This window comes from Mauremys reevesii, linkage group 4 (assembly GCF_016161935.1).
Source record: "Mauremys reevesii isolate NIE-2019 linkage group 4, ASM1616193v1, whole genome shotgun sequence".
NCBI classification, from domain to species: Eukaryota; Metazoa; Chordata; order Testudines; family Geoemydidae; genus Mauremys; species Mauremys reevesii.
The window spans coordinates 111,690,488-111,706,090 of record NC_052626.1 but is presented as its reverse complement, the minus strand read 5'-3'; the positions used below and the strand labels follow the sequence as shown (position 1 = coordinate 111,706,090).

At 46.3% G+C, this 15,603-nt stretch overlaps 1 protein-coding gene and 1 long non-coding RNA gene across 3 annotated transcripts in view; one reads left to right on the top strand and one right to left on the bottom strand.

Moving 5' to 3' along the window:
* The window catches only part of LOC120404630, a 143,349-nt gene that overhangs the window by 21,315 nt on the left and 106,431 nt on the right, over positions 1-15,603 (bottom strand). For both annotated transcript variants that reach the window (XR_005598079.1, XR_005598080.1), the window contains exon 3: positions 9,371-9,467. This is a non-coding gene — a long non-coding RNA (uncharacterized LOC120404630). The remainder of the gene's footprint in view (positions 1-9,370; positions 9,468-15,603) is intronic.
* EPS8L2 (EPS8 like 2) overlaps positions 1-15,603 on the top strand; it is a 116,499-nt gene that overhangs the window by 812 nt on the left and 100,084 nt on the right. The window lies entirely within an intron of this gene.

The window sequence follows — 15,603 nt, the reverse complement described above, 5'->3', positions numbered from 1 at the left end:
TATTGTCCGTATACTCTCCCCGTTTTGTTTATTTGGATGTTAAATGTCCTCAGGGGGACATTTGGCGAGACTAGATTTCTTTGAAGTGTCGACTGATGTATTTTTAAACTCTGGGAATTATTCCTCTTATTGTGAAACAATCACGCAGTAAAATACGATGCTATGTCTCCTATAATTACAGTCATTCGGTGTGATTCTGCCTTTGCTGGGCTGCTTTGAAAATGTTCCAAGAACTGTCTGGAAGATTAAACAGGGACAGATCCTTCAGTTCTTGCTCATTTAAAAATCCAATTGCAGTCACTGAGCTGCCACTGCAGGGTTTGCCCCGCATTGAGGCCAGTTTCCATGTCAGGGAAAGCAATTTCAGTGAAAGGGCCAGATCCTCAACCGGTGTAAACTGTCTTACCTGCATTGAAGTCAATGGAGCTACTGCTGTCCACCACCTAAGACGCTATCGGTGAGCCTTCTTGGTGTCAAACAAATACAGCTAATATGGGCTCCAAGAATTCCTCAGTAAAGCTTGCTGTTGTGTGTTCAAGGTTCCATTTCGTTGTGTGATCAAGTGATTTTCTTGGGCACAGAAAAGAATGGTTCAGGAGAAAAAGAGACCCTGATAACTAAGCTCTTTGGAGATACGGGCCTTTTTAAAAAGCTCTGTCATAACAAGGGAGATTGAAAGCCACGGGCTTTGCTATGGAAATGCAAATAAATGCAGTAGAAACTGTCATGCCAGGTGGCATATTGTTCTCATTTAAACAAGAGACATTTAGAGTAATATAAATTATTTAATTACCATCCTAGATTTGCGGTCAGACCTGAACCTGATCCTCAGCTGGTGTCCAAAACTGGTTGTCTAGTATAGGTTGGTCTTTATGATAAAGCGGAACCAAACTGCACTGGGATACTTTTTTTGTACAGTGGTAGGGCCTAGGAGCCCCAGTCATGGACCTGCCCCTCCATTGCGCTAGGCACTGTACAAACCTTAAAGTGATTGCTTGGGATGAGGGTTTGCTTACTAATGCCAGGTGCTGCTTAATGCAGGTGCATGATTATTTGTCTGACATATTAAAGCTCTGATCATTAGGTTTTGTAGTATAGCACTCGAAAGCTGAACCCACGCTAAAGGAACAGACTAGGCAGAATCTGCTATGGGTATAAGTCAGTTGTGGTAGTGAATTGAGCTATGCCAATTTGCTCCAGCTGAGGATCTGACCCCTGGATCAGACAAATCACTTTCCTTTGTGCATTGCAGCCCTTTAGATGGGCTTATGACTGTCCAGGTTCCTTATTAGGGACGACGGAAATTTAAGAGGCCCCACAGTTCTAAAGGCCCCAAACGCTTCCAAAAATATTCCAGAGGTTTTGTCAGATTAAGGAAAAAGTGAACTATATCTATGTATTGTCAGTGTGTGTGGAGATGGAGTTGAGGAATATGTATAGAAAACAACTCAGAGCACCATGTGTGATCAATTAACTATTCTGGGGCATGAAAAAAATCCCACATTGGGATGGAGGGTGGGGAACGGAGTGCAATTTTAATCTCACAGAATTATTGCCTGGTTGATTCTCTCAGGGCTGGATCCCTCAGCTATGTCCTCCTGTCTGTCTCTCTTCCTTTCTCCCTCTCTCTGCTCCCTCCCCCACATCCTGGTCTCTCTCTTCTGTGAATGCTGATTCCGGGAAGGTTAAGTGGTTTTGCTGACAACCATTTTCTCCTAGCACAGGTCCAAATTCTGCCCGGACTCACACCTTGCACAAATTTATAATTTCAGCGTGATCTGTAATAAAACTACCTGCTGATTCTACCCAAATATACACAAACCTGCCAGCCTTCCAAACATCTCCTCTGAGAGACAGTCCCCAGAGGCTGTGCCTTTGAAAGACCATGGACTTTATGGAATAACATCATGGCCAGGGATTATTTCCCACCATGCAATAAAACACACCCAAATGGCCCAACCTTTGCAACTGTTCTTCCTGGAATGATGTCACAATGGCAGTGCATAGCATATCTAACATCACTCCTTTGCCAAGGTATCCACATCAGGTCTCGTTTGACCCATGTTCATCAGATAGATAGCAAAGTGCCCACATTACTAGCTAAGGGCCTTCAAAACCTTTCATCTGATCTTTGAGATACCTCTTTCTTCCTCTCCCATTCTACTCATCTGTAATAAGCAGCCTTATTGAAAAGCTTTCATAAACAACGTGCATATGATTATGCTACTGCTAATCTGAAATTCTCTAGCCACAGAATAGGTAGTGGAAGCTCCCAAACACTACCCGACCTATATTACAGCAGGGACTCTGCACCCCAGCCAAGAATGAGCTAGACATTATGCAATCTGAGGCCAAGCTGAGAACAAACTTTGGCTCCTGACTCCCAGTCCAGTGCCCTACCCACATGACCATGTGTCCTATTTATCTTATCTTTGGGAGTTGCCACTGCTAGAGGGGAGTTTGAGTCTCCACACCCATTCAATCGTTGGCCTCTCTGTCGAGATGCATTTTAGGGTCAGTGGTGGTGGGGTGGACACTTGTCCACTGGAAGCTAGACTGAGACATTTCGTGTGTCTTTCATATACCTTTAAGGGGGTGACAACAATTCACCCTACCTGCACTGGATTTGAACAGACAACCTTGGGGCAAATATACCCTATTACCAATCCCTAAGACAGCTAGTCACTGCAAACAGGGAGTTTAACTTTCAACTGGAGCACTTTAGGGAGCCGGTAATGCATGCAACTCTGATTGCCCTGATACTGCACAGAAAATACCCCTTTTGCTAGGCAGATTTGTATGCAAAGGGAAAGCTTTTCCCTTTGAAGGGAAGCAAATGGTTTCCATTCACATTATGCACCTCTTCGGTGGCAGAGTGATTTGTAATCCTCTTTTAGTGAAACGCATGATGCTGAGGATAAGCTGATCTGTTTTCTTCCTCAGGTCATCTGGATAAATGAGTAGGAATCACAACAAAAAAGGGAAAATAATCTGCCCTGAGAGTGTCCATGTAGCACAACAATTTGGAAGCCTCACACAGTTAGTTTTGGTTGCATAATGAATGCACTTAGGTTCCACCCGGGCTACAGCTCATCAGTGTTCACAACACCACTACTGAAACAGGCTTGTTCCTAGCAGGACTCTAGAGACATTTCCTTAGCTTGTGGGGATGGGAATATTTTTTCTGACAGACTCATTATAAACCATACTCTGGACTACAGAGTAGGAGGATCATTATTCCATACCATGATTCTCAGAAAAACTGTTCCTGTCCACACCAGCCATGCTAACACCCTGCTAGCAAAAGTCACATAGAAAGAGCAGTGGGTGTATTTTCCGAGGCAAAGGAAGCTGCTCATTCTGTGATGCTCTCCTCACTGATGTTTTCAGAGGAAATACAGTTCTTGGTTAGGGGCACCAGTTTCCTCTGTCTGCTCCTCCCACCAGCAGGCTCCTATGGCTTCCACATGGGAAGACTCCACTTGACTTCAATGGGCTTGAGATCAGGCCCTGTTGGTCTCCCACTTAGGCAGAAGATGTATCCCTGAGAGATGGGTATGTCCCTATTTTCAGGCTTGTCCAGGTATCCTGGTTATTCTACAACAATAGGTGTTGTGTCCCAGTTGTTTCCCACACTTACATACTTGTGTGGCGGAGCCTCTAGCTAGTTAAGCCAGTGAAACTGACCGCAGGCAGGCCGAGTGCATCTGTACCTCAGACCTGTCATGCTGTCCTCTCCAAGGCTCTCTAGCGAACCCCCTGCCTGCCCCAGCTAAAGTGCTGCCAAAATCCTCCTGCCCGCACTTTCCGGACCCCCCACCAGAACCACGCCCTGCCCCCACACCAGCTACAGCTGACTGGGGCTTTCCACCATGAAAATGGGGGTCACTCAGCTCCTGCTGCTCCCACTCCTCCCGCCTTCTCACTGGCTGAAAAAGAAAAATAATGACTTCATTGCTGTAGCTCTCAGTCTCCCTGCTTCGAATGGTTGGGGCTGCCTGCCACCTGCTCTGTATGTCTCTAGGGGCAGCTCTGCTCTCCACAGCAGCCAGGCAAACCATCTCAACCCTACGTTTGCTTAAGCCATGTAGTAGAATAGTGCATCTAACCCAAGTAGGGCTGGAAAAGGTGTAGGGGGGGCAGAGGGGGAGACCCAGCTGTTCTGCTCTGGCCCACTGGTGTGAATTACAACAGCTGTTGTTATGGCAACTAGGGATCATTAAGGGTGAAGGGGTGTCCTAGCCATGCTCCTTTTTCCCAACCATCTCCCCACGCAGGCTGAATGGAGGAGCTGGCAAGATTTCTCCTCCATTGCTGGGGCTGGAATCCTTCTGTGGCCAGTTAAAGAGGCTTTAGGGGAGCTTTGCCCTGGTGGAGCAGCATACAGCTGCTTTGACACAGCGGAAAATCTGGATTTTAAACCACAGGGACCAATTACAGCCTTTGCATAAGAGTGCAACTCCCACTAGAGCCAATGAGAAATGCACCCAGCTGGATATGGCACTAATAAGAATATTACAAGCTTCATTAGGATTTGTTCTTTCAATGCAAATTCCCAAGGGGGACAGCAAATTTCTCCTTCATTCTGGACCCCAATTCTGGTATCAGCTCAAAACAGTCTCTTTTATTTTCTCTGAATTATTTCTTCCTGTTTTCTTTTTCTCAGTCGTTTATTGCCTTATCAGTCCCAAATTGTCCAGATTTATATCCCACAAGGGGTAAAGTGCAGTCCATTTGCATGGCAGTAAACCAAAGTATCATCCATCCAGCAGTGAAATTCACCAGCGCTGTGTAACTCCGAAAGCGAAATACTCTCCATAGGAAGAAAGGCGCTAATGGAAAGGCACAGTCCTCCAGACCAACACTCCCCATAACCAGCACAGTTTACATCCTACCCCAGACAACCTTCCTTTTGCCAAGGACAGCTGAATGGGAATCGTCTTGGAGCTTAAGTGTAAGAGTCCCTGAGTCACACTTTGTAGCGAGGACTACATTACAACTCAAAATGATCATTACAATGGTTTTCATCGGTATAAGGAACAAAAGTGCTGTGTTTATGAACGATAGACATGGGCCAAAGCTGGACCCTCTTTGAATTTTATGGGAGTTGGGTCATAGGAGGTTTGGAGTGAGATCCCAGCATCCAAATGTGCCCCAGTGGTTTTGGTTCCTGTTTAGTTCCAAAGCCACAGCCACTGTAATGATCCCATTCAGATGCAGCTTGTCTCCCAACAGCTTCTGCTATCGTGAATCTTCTGCCCTAGGTGGCAGAACTCTCTCGCAAATAATTGATCTCACAAGGTTTCTGGGTTAGTGACTCTAAACTTTAACTCTCCCCCAAGTCAGCCTTCAACCTAAACAATGACCGAAACAATCTGGATCCTGCCTCATCAGCCCAGCTCTATTGACTTCATGAGCGGATTTTCTTAACCCATCAGACTACTTGCTTCCTTTCTGATAATTGCTGCAAGTGGGACTTCTCTGGGATCCCTTCACGTCCTCACTTTAATATTTCTGATACTAACCTGCTGGAACTAAGGAATTCACATACTGATGGCGGGTGCTGGTGCTTAGCAAAGGCCTTTCTGATCGATACTGTGGGCCACAGTCTATGCTGATTTACCCCCAGTTCAACTCCAAAGGGCCAAACTCTGATCTCAGTTACATGGACTTCAGCAGAATTGATCCAGATTTACCCCAATGTGAGATTCGAATCAGGCCCATAGATGTCAGTGTGGTTACCTGGGGAATTAGGCTTTGATCCAGAAAAGCACTGAAGCACGTTCTTAACTTTTAGTGTGTGAGTAGTCCCATTGACTTCAAGGAGGGTTTAAAATCTCTCCCCAAATTCAGATCCACTACTGGATAGTCCCTGTTTCTATAATGGGCTGATCGAAAATCCCCTATCAGCACACCTCCAAATTTTCATGGTGGGTGGAATCAGCAGGCCGCAGGCCTGATCTCCTCTCTTTCATGGTGACATAAACCAGGAGTAACTTCATTGAAATCTACACATCAGAGCAGGGGCGGCTCCAGACTCCAGCACGCCAAGCGCGTGCTTGGGGTGGCATGCCGCAGGGGGCGCTCTGCCGGTCCCCGGGAGGGCGGCAGGCGGCTCCGGTGGACCTCCCACAGGCGTGCCTGCGGAGGGTCCGCTGGTCCCGCGGCTTTAGTGGAGCACCTGCAGGGTCACCTGCAGGAGGTCCACCAGAGCTGCGGGACCGGCGACCGGCAGAGTGCCCCCCCGCGGCGTGCCGCCCTGCTTGGGGCGGCGAAATCGCTAGAGCCGCCCCTGCATCAGAGCCTCAGCATGGCTCCAATGGAACTGCACCAACTGATGTCAGCTGAAGATCTGGCCTTACAGTTTTACATCCGTGCAAAACCAATGCTAGTGAGAGGAGAGTCAGGGCTGGTATCCAGATCCAGATTTGCTGTAAATCAGGCAGTATCTTGGAGTCCCAGGCAGTACCCTATGTGATTCAAATTAAACCTGAAGTAGGCTGGCATGTAAGGAATGTAGATACAGTGGGTTTTTGCCCTGGAAATGAGGAGGGAAGAGTAAACATGTCATAAAAGGCTCAGGGCACTGATTTCAGTTCACTGACCAATCTCAGTTGGGGCTGAACCCTGAAGAAAACATCCAAAGGTTAATTACTCCTGCCGTCACAGCTGCTTTAAAAAAACAAAACAAAACAAAAACAAACCAAAGCTTAATTAGCTGCAATAAGCAGCAACCCAGCCAACTGAGACTCAAGAGAACTAAAACTGGGCAGGAACAGATTTAGCAGGACAGAGAGACCAAAATGCACGGTGTTGTGATCACAGCTACCACTTGCCAGTGCGTGCAGATGACACCTTGGGAGTGCCCAGCTGATTTGGTGATCCTGTCACGCATGGGATGGATTGGGAGGACCCTTTTCCTGCTGCGTCTCCATGTGACAACGGGTGTTCAAATTTTAATAAGTAATTAAATCAAAGTGGATAACTTGTCATCCGAGCTGGAGTTAGAAAATGAAGCACTAAAAACACGTATTGGCAGCTGTCCATGGCTGTGTGTCTTTATTAACAGCTCCCTTAGCCAGTGGATGGGGTGCAGAAGAACAGTAGTCCTGATTACTATTCAGAGAGAACGTAGGGTGAGTTTAATTACAGTCTGGAAAATCTACACGAATCAGTCCCTGCCCTAAAGGGTTTTGTCCTGTCTACTCTGAAGTGCCCCAAGTGCTGGGGTTTCTGCCTCTTCACTTGGGAAGCCATTCCACTGCCTGACAGTTCTCGCTGAGCCAGATTCTCCACTGCTATTTAGCCTCAGGCTGAACAGGCTGTATTAACTGGCGTAGGTTACTGTGCCCTTAAAACAGCCACCACTAACTCTCCCTTCAGCTCCAAGAGCCCATCAGTCTGAGGCTAAAAGGTGTCTTTGTTGCCAGGCTCTCCCCTGGTGGCGCCAGGAGCTCACAAAGACCAATTGTGCTCACCCTGCTGCCCTGCATGGTTTTAAAAGTGCCTTTCCATTAGATGAGCATCAGTCCTGATCCCCTCATTCCCTGCCCACCCGTGCCCTGGGAACTAGCACAAGGGTGTCAAACAAGGGTACTCCTCCTTTGTGCCCACAGGCAGAGCTTTACCTGTGACACCTTTCAGGGCTGGAAATCAGGGCCAAGCCTCTGCACAGACATACAAGAGACCTGGTAGCTCAGAGGGGACAACTTGGGGGAAGCTGATAAAGGTCTGATGGGTTCATTGATTGCAAGGGGTTTGGTGCATCCTACGTCTGTGAGGTAGTATTTGTGCTGCACAGACGACTTTTCCACCCCTTCCCTTCTCAGCACTATTGCCCACTCCGCTGGGTTCCTCCTCCGCCAGCTAGCGTGTTGCAGCAGGCACCTGCCACAACTTCAACTGTTTGGCCCAAGAACAAGAGCTCTGACAAGGAGCCAGGGGAAACCACATGGCTGATGTTCTGTGACACAGAGCAAGATCCCCAACATGGGTCCAGAGCTCAAATACAATGACAGCTTTTTTCCCCTTGTTCCAAGTTAATTATTTGTGCTGCGGTTGTTAAAATGCTTCTGCATCATTAAGATTAGAAATGGCCCTTTTAAGCTGCCTGGACAAATCCAGCAGCGACACACATCCTTCCATGTGAAATGAAACAAAGGGCAAAGCAAACAGACTTCCTTTGGAAGGTCTATCGGGGGATCATTCTGGTTACTGTGTAACTCACTGTTCGGTATGTGTTATACATCCCCCTTTGGGCCTGATCCACAGAGGATATGTTTCCGACAGCTCCTAGCTAGAGGAACTAGTTCTGCTTTAGCTCTAACTGTAGGGGCTCACGCTCTTTGCTGTGTAGGTCCAGGGACTAGTCCTCAGTGCTGACTAAAATGCCAATCATTACAACTGCACACTAGATTCAAGCTACTAGAGAGAATTCAGAGCTTTAGCCTGTCTTTTAAGCAGACCAGATTGCAGAGTTCAAATTCAAATGTGAGCGAAATGGGCGTCTCATTAGAACATCATTCCAGCTCACACTTGGCGTGAACATAAACCACAGCTCTAAAAACTCTCCTTTACAGAATGAGCCAAATACTAAAATGTGGCCAGAAACTACCTGCAGAACCATACACTAGGCTCTGAACAAAGGCAGGCAATGCATCAGCTGGTACTGGAATCTGGGATTAGGGTTCAGCCCAATCTGACACACTTTGGTGTTGGGAGTATTGAGATCCAGATTCAAACTGTGTGTCTTGGACACATCATCTCCCCTCCAGGTATGGCCCCATTACCATAATATCCAAGCACCTCCCGATCTTTAATGTAATTATCCTCACAATAGACCTGTGAGGTAAGGAAGTTGCATTATCTCCATTTTACTGATGGCAATTGAGGCAGAGTGGCTAAGTGACTTGCCTAAGGCCACATAAGAAGTCTGTGGTGGAGCAGGGAACTGAACCCCCGACCCATCCTTCCTGCCTTAGCACCTTTTAAATGGCAAACTGAACTAGTTCTCCCCCACTTTGTCTATTGAGTATATGCTCCTTGTATATTAACCCAGAGATGCGGCGCAGTGATATGACAGGCTGCAATAGATGAGGACAATCTTCGTAGAGCTATACTGAAGCATTTAAAGGTAATTCAGGATTTCAGAAAATGGGATCCCTGTTCCACATACTGGTTCTAATCCCAACTCCTGTCATCAGAGAGACTGAAACAAGCACCATACAGGGATGATCTATGATTCAGACATAGCTGGCTGGTACCACAATGCCTCTGTGTCTGCACCTTTGGCAGATGTGTTTCTTTATCAATAGCTGGAAGTGGTGATTGAAGAAATAAAATGACTTCAATGAAATTCAATAGGACTCACCTGACTGAAACCCAGCACCCTGCTTCCACGGCACTTTGAAAGCCAAAACCTTCACTTATCCTCATTTTCAGTCGACAGTCTATTGTTGCTCTTATTCCTGTGTTTGGAAACAAAGTTAGTTATTCCCGGAGCTCTGACTTGGAAGAGGACGTCATGAGTAGAGATGGCCACAAGTTTTCCATTGAAAAATTCCATTTTGTCAAAATTGAAAGTTTTCCTGTTGATTGTGACAAAATTTTGTTAAGAAAAGAAACCAAAGAACAAACAAAACAAACAAACAAAAAAGCATTTTGCTGTCAAAACATTCCCTTTTGACATTAACAGAATGGAACATTTTGATTTTTGTTTCAAAATGACTCATTTCAAAACTGATATTACAAATTAAAAAAAATAAATAAAACCTGTTGAAAGTGGAACACAACTTTTTGATTTGATCGAAATGGAACATTTTAATTGAGCCAGAATGACAGCTTTTCGAAAACTGCATTTGGTGAGACTTTTTTGGTCATCATTTAATTTTGGAATAAAAACAAATTTCAAAAAGTTTCCTGCAGAATGGAAATTCTTGAGTTTTGACCAGCTTGAGTAACGACCACAGATCCAGATTACTGGGGTTCTGCCGCCAGCAATATTTTTAGAGACTCCTTACAAAACCAGAGAGGAATGATGATGTTGTGATTAAGACTGGAACTCAGAAGATCTGGATTCATTACAGTTTTATTTTGTCTTAATAGCATCGTATACCCCCTTTGTACTGGTGTAAAGCAACAGAGAATCTGACACATCATCATGAAAAAAAAGGACACAGTGAAGACGTTGCTGGAATACAGTCAACTGATGTTGTACAAATGCAGTGAAAACATGTATTTGTACAGTAAATTGGGCAGTGCAGTTTAGCTTGTTGTTGAGGCCAAGAATTTAGCACCATTCAAAGAGAGATTGGACATTTACATGGATAACACGATTATCCGAAGTTATAATAGTTAATGCTAACAGAAATTTTGGAAGGGGTATTGAGCCCCATGCTGCAGGTTTAAACCAATCTCTAACTATTAGGGATTAAGGCGAGACCTTTCTGGGGGGTTTAGACTATGTCTACCTATAGTGGAGTTTCCTGCACCTTCTACTGCTGACCACTGTCAGAAACAGGATAGTGGACTAGATGGACCACACGTCTGATCCAATATAGTAATTCTTATGCTCCTATGTTGACTGGGATCCCCCCACATATCTACCACACAGTCAAGCACGAACACTGGGACTTTGTTCCTCTGTGGATGCTGAGGGCCAAGTTCCGTGGAATTACATAAGCGGAGGAGTCAATGGACTAGGTCAATGGAGTTATGCCAGCTGATAATTTGGCCCTTAGACACATTGATATTTGTTTACGGGATGTAATCTACATCCAACAGACTCCCACTGCCTTCTGATCCTGCCAGCCAAATCAGTCTGGCCAGATCAGCTCCCCTACCCCTTGCAGAGCCATCTACCCCCATAGGAGGAATCTGACCACAAGGGGTGAGGAAACCTAACACGACTCCAAACAAAAATCCATTCATTCTCGCTGGCTGCAGCTGTAAATGGAGCTGGCTGTCATAGGCACCTCTTGTGCAGCGGTGCAAGGAAGACTAGCAGGCATGAAATATTAACAGCAGACGTGTGTCGGGCACACAGGAGGAGCAGCTGCAGGGATATCACCTTACAGAAATGCCACATCATTCAGAGCCACGCTACCCTACAGGTACACGCTGGGCGTGGCATATTGATCAGCTCCAGCCAGCCCTCTGTGCAAGACTTCCTCCAACTCACTAATGTCAAACAGAAGCCCAAGCCATGGATGTCTCCTAAATTTATTGATCCCCGGAGGGGTTCTGGGGAGTAGGGGTTCCAGAGCTCATCAGTGCCACTTCACACATTGTCCAGGGCTGAATGGGCTGCTTCAGTAGCACTCCCAGCCCCTGCCAGGCCTAAGGCTGGGACTCACACCCTCCCCCCATGTGGTTGTGCTGCCACCAGACCAGCTCAAACAATGTCTTGTTTGTTTTATAGGGACACTCCCGGCTGAGTTCCTAAATGCCAGGTTTCAGCCCAAAGTGAATTGTTAGCAAGTGTCCAAAAATATATAGACAGGACGTGAGTAAGAAATAAAAATGGAGCGGGAGGAGAGGGAGATGAAAACAGCAATAGTTAGCTTACAGACTGAAAAAAGCCCTAAAGTGTCAGACACGGTTTCAAGAGATGAAACATCTAAATCCTCCATCCCCTAGCAAAAAAATGCTCAAAATTCCCACGCTTGTAAATGGAATGTATTGATGCAACAGTTTATCCCAACTGAAGCCATCCGTGAACTGCCTGAGGCCCCCCCGGAAACGGGAGGGGGGTGACCCCAGGGCAGGTGAAGCAGCTACTCACTTGTAGGGTCAGACATGGGAATATTTGCAGCTTTATTCCAATAAGGGTATTAGGGGAGCCTGAGGGGCTTCTCAACTCAACAGACTGAAGAAGCCAGCAGTTTAACAGGAAGGAGACCCTGAGAAATGGAGAACATCTCCTTAAGTAGGAGGGGCCAGATTCACCAATCTGGATTTGCACCCAGATCGATCAGGGTGTGTGAGTCAGCACTGAACCTGGTCCAGAGAGTCCATCCCCTCTGGGGAGGCAGGCCAGCGAGCAGGCACTTGTAAATTCTTAATGCATTTGGAGGGCATTCTTCTGTTAACCAACCATGGGTGTAAAGCAATGTCTCCACCCCTAGTTTCACTTTCATGGAGAGACTTTACCCCTTTGCAAGCCTGAGGCAAGTGAGTCCAGCTTTAACACCCACCTTTGGGGGAGTGTCAAAAAACATCCTTAGCAGCCAATTTTTCAGGTGGAGCTGGTGGAAAAGAATTGCAACAGCCTCCCAGTCACACACAGCTCACTGAGCTCAACCCCATCAATAAATCATCTGATGGGCGTGGGGTCTTAGTGTAGACAGGGCAAAGTTTGCTGGGAAGCAGAATGTTGCAATGCATTTGCCTGTCAGCTCTATTAAGAGCAGCTTTATGGATCACTTATGAAATCAGATAACAAATTGGTGTTGAGGGCCAGAGGTATTTTATACACAAGGGAATCTCTCCCGAGGGCAAACTGGAAATTATTGTATTGTGTTAACATGTTAACTTGGTCATCCTGCACGTGTGTTAAGTAGTGGTTTTAATTAAATATTTATGCAGGTAAATGATTAGCTTAAAATAACCATCACTAAGAAGCCAATCACTGACCTGGCTACCATATGGCTGTAGCTGCGGTAACAGTTATTACTCTCAGTATAAGGAAAGAACTGTGATCTGTCATGTCACTGTGCAGCAACTGTGGGCTTTTAAATGACAAGTGCTCTCACTGATGTGCAGCCTGCCTGAGAGTAAAGCTGCTGGAGGAAGCAAGGTTTTGCATTTTCTCATTGTTGTGCTTAAATAGTGTAGTTTGGGGCATTAACACCAATGCATCATGGGTATATTCCACCCTATTTCAAGTGAGGATCTCAGAACTTTTGAGCATTCTTTTACTAAGGCTTACAGCCCCCACTATGAGGTAGATCAGTATATTATACTCTTTTCTTAAAATGGAGGCCTTCAAGCCTTCAAGCAACTTACCCAAAGTTATACAGTGAGTCAGTGACAGAGCTGGGAGTCCTGACATTCTGTTTTCCACTCCAGCCACTAGACCACACCATCACATACATGCCACTGCTTGTCATAGCTCTCAGCTGCTTTAGAAGTCAAGTGCATCCTAGCTTGGAGAAGCCAAATGGCAAATGTGATGCAGTTCTGGCTCCTGGGGGAGGTGTGTGCGAGGAAAAGCTCTTCATATGCGAACACTCAGCCAGGAGACATGGACACGTTGCCATTCATACAGACACTCTCTACACTTTGCGTGAACACAGAGCCCCTCATTCAGCGCCATGTTAGGAGTTTGGCTGGAGTAGAACATTATGTTCCTCTGGAGTTTTTCTTGCTACTCAGGAGATAGACAGTGCTCTACTCATTAGAATACGAGTCTCACACGCACAGCCATGCCCTATTTTGATTGGCCCAGTCTCTGATTTATAATGTAAACACGAAGTGCACCAGGGGGGGAAAAAAAGGGGGTATAGGATTGTTTTCATCTTGAGACTTCAGGTCCGATGCTGCTCCCATTGAAAGTAATGAGACTGTTCCCACTGACTTCTCTGATGAGCCAGCCCTTAGTGTATAATGCCAGGTTGGAAAGAGAGAATTAACTGTCCTGGATTCATGGTTCTGAGTCAGGAGTGGAGGAGGGAGAAATAGTCCCATTTGTGCTATTCGGATGTGAGAGCATTTCACTCTGAAATCGCCAGTGTACTTCCTAAGCAAGCATCTGCCCTATCTGGTGCTAAGGGGTCTGGATCCAAAGCCCAGTGAAGTCAATGGAAAGATTCCCGCTGACTTGGATGGGCTTTGAATCAGGCCTTCGCGTTCTGCCAGCCACCTGAGTCAGACTTGCTGTTGAGATTAGGAATGTTTCCAAAGGTCTCTTGGTCTGTTCCCATCTGTTGTGGACTCTGTGCTAATTATAGGGCAAGGTGGCAGGTTTCACTGACTGCAGAATGGGAGAGGGGAAAAACCAAAACCAGACATTTCAAGGCTTTGGGCAAGAAGAAAAAGCTACGGCACTCTCCGCAAACACAGGCACTGAGCCATTCCCAGGGAGCCTGGAGCTGTTTTTCCATATCAATGACTCATATTACAGACCCGCCTTTCAGGCACTTTTGATTTGGGTCTTTTTAAAAGATTGTAATGAGCTTTTCTATACAATGCCCGTTTATTTACCTGTGCCTGCATTCCCAAAAGGCTCCCCTGATTTTGGGTGTCTCCGTTATGGGGTACCTCCATCTTGAGGTACCTAGGGCCTGATTTTCAGAGCACTCACACTTCCCATTGATCTCACCTGGAATGTGGGGGCTCAGACTCAAATCAAGCCCCAGGGCTCTTAAGGGGGCACCCTAAGGCAGTGAAAATGTAGGCCTTAGCTCTCATTATTATTATAATAGAGTAACAGATGTTAAGGATTTTAGGATTTTAGAAAGGATCATTGTGTTCCTCTAGCGGATGTTCTCCATAACACAGGCAGGCCATACCATCCAGAGATTCCTGCATCAAGCCCTTATTAGATCCTCAGGAATTGATTAAGGCAGGATCCTGAGGCTTCAAACCCTGCGTTCTGAGGGACCCCAGAAGAAGCAGTGAGTCAGTCAGAGAAAAAGGCATCGACGCAGTGCAGGGATGACCCCTGCTGTCTGTGGACTGCCTCCCCAGGAATGGAAGGAAACAAGACCCTATCAGAGGGGCTTGGGGGAAGGGATATGTTTAAATCAGGCGCCATATAAAATCGGAGTTGTGCTCTTCCAGTTATTTAAAATCACCTTCAGGCCTTTGCCACTAGAGGGCCTGATTCACCCTTGGCCTGCACTGTGTGTAGTCACACTGGTGCGCAATGAGTGTAGAATGCCACCAGATCAGAATGGTCGTGCTCCACGCCCACTTTGCTCTGCGTTAAGTGCCTTCTCAAGGTGCCAGGCAATGGAGAGTCAGGCCCAGCATGGCTACCAGCTTTTCCTCACCCTTAGCATTTCTGCCCAGTGCATGGAGAGAGAAAACAAAAAGAGTAAGAATAGGAGAGAATTTCAAAAGCCAGGAAAGAAAGTGCCCAGTTCTAAGCCAAAACTGTTTAACCCTGATAGAAGCACAGATGATGTGCAACATGGCATCCTTGGCAAGGCGTGTGATCAGCAGACACACGACAAGCTGAAACCTGCTCTGTGTTTTTCCTTAACTTGGATTTGACAGGGCTGTCCATACAGAGGCACAGGGTAAATTCAGATGATATGAATTAGCTCAGAGACTGGAGAATCTGCCCTCTGCTAATTCTCCCTTCAGACTGACACTGAAGTCAACCTCCAAACTGCTCCCAAGATCTTTTAGATTCCACACTTTCCCCAGATATTTATAGATCAGCAATGCTGACGGGAACGTCCATGCAGCCAGTTCTGTCATGTTCTTGAGGACAGATTCATCTTCTGGCAGGAATATTCTTTTGTTAGTAGTATACACTATTATTTTGGTCTCTTCACCTGCTTTGGGCCCAATCCTGTGAGCTGCTGAGGGCCTTCAACTCCCATTGACCTCACTGGGCAGTGAGAGCTTCCAGCGCTCTGCAGGAATGGACTGGAG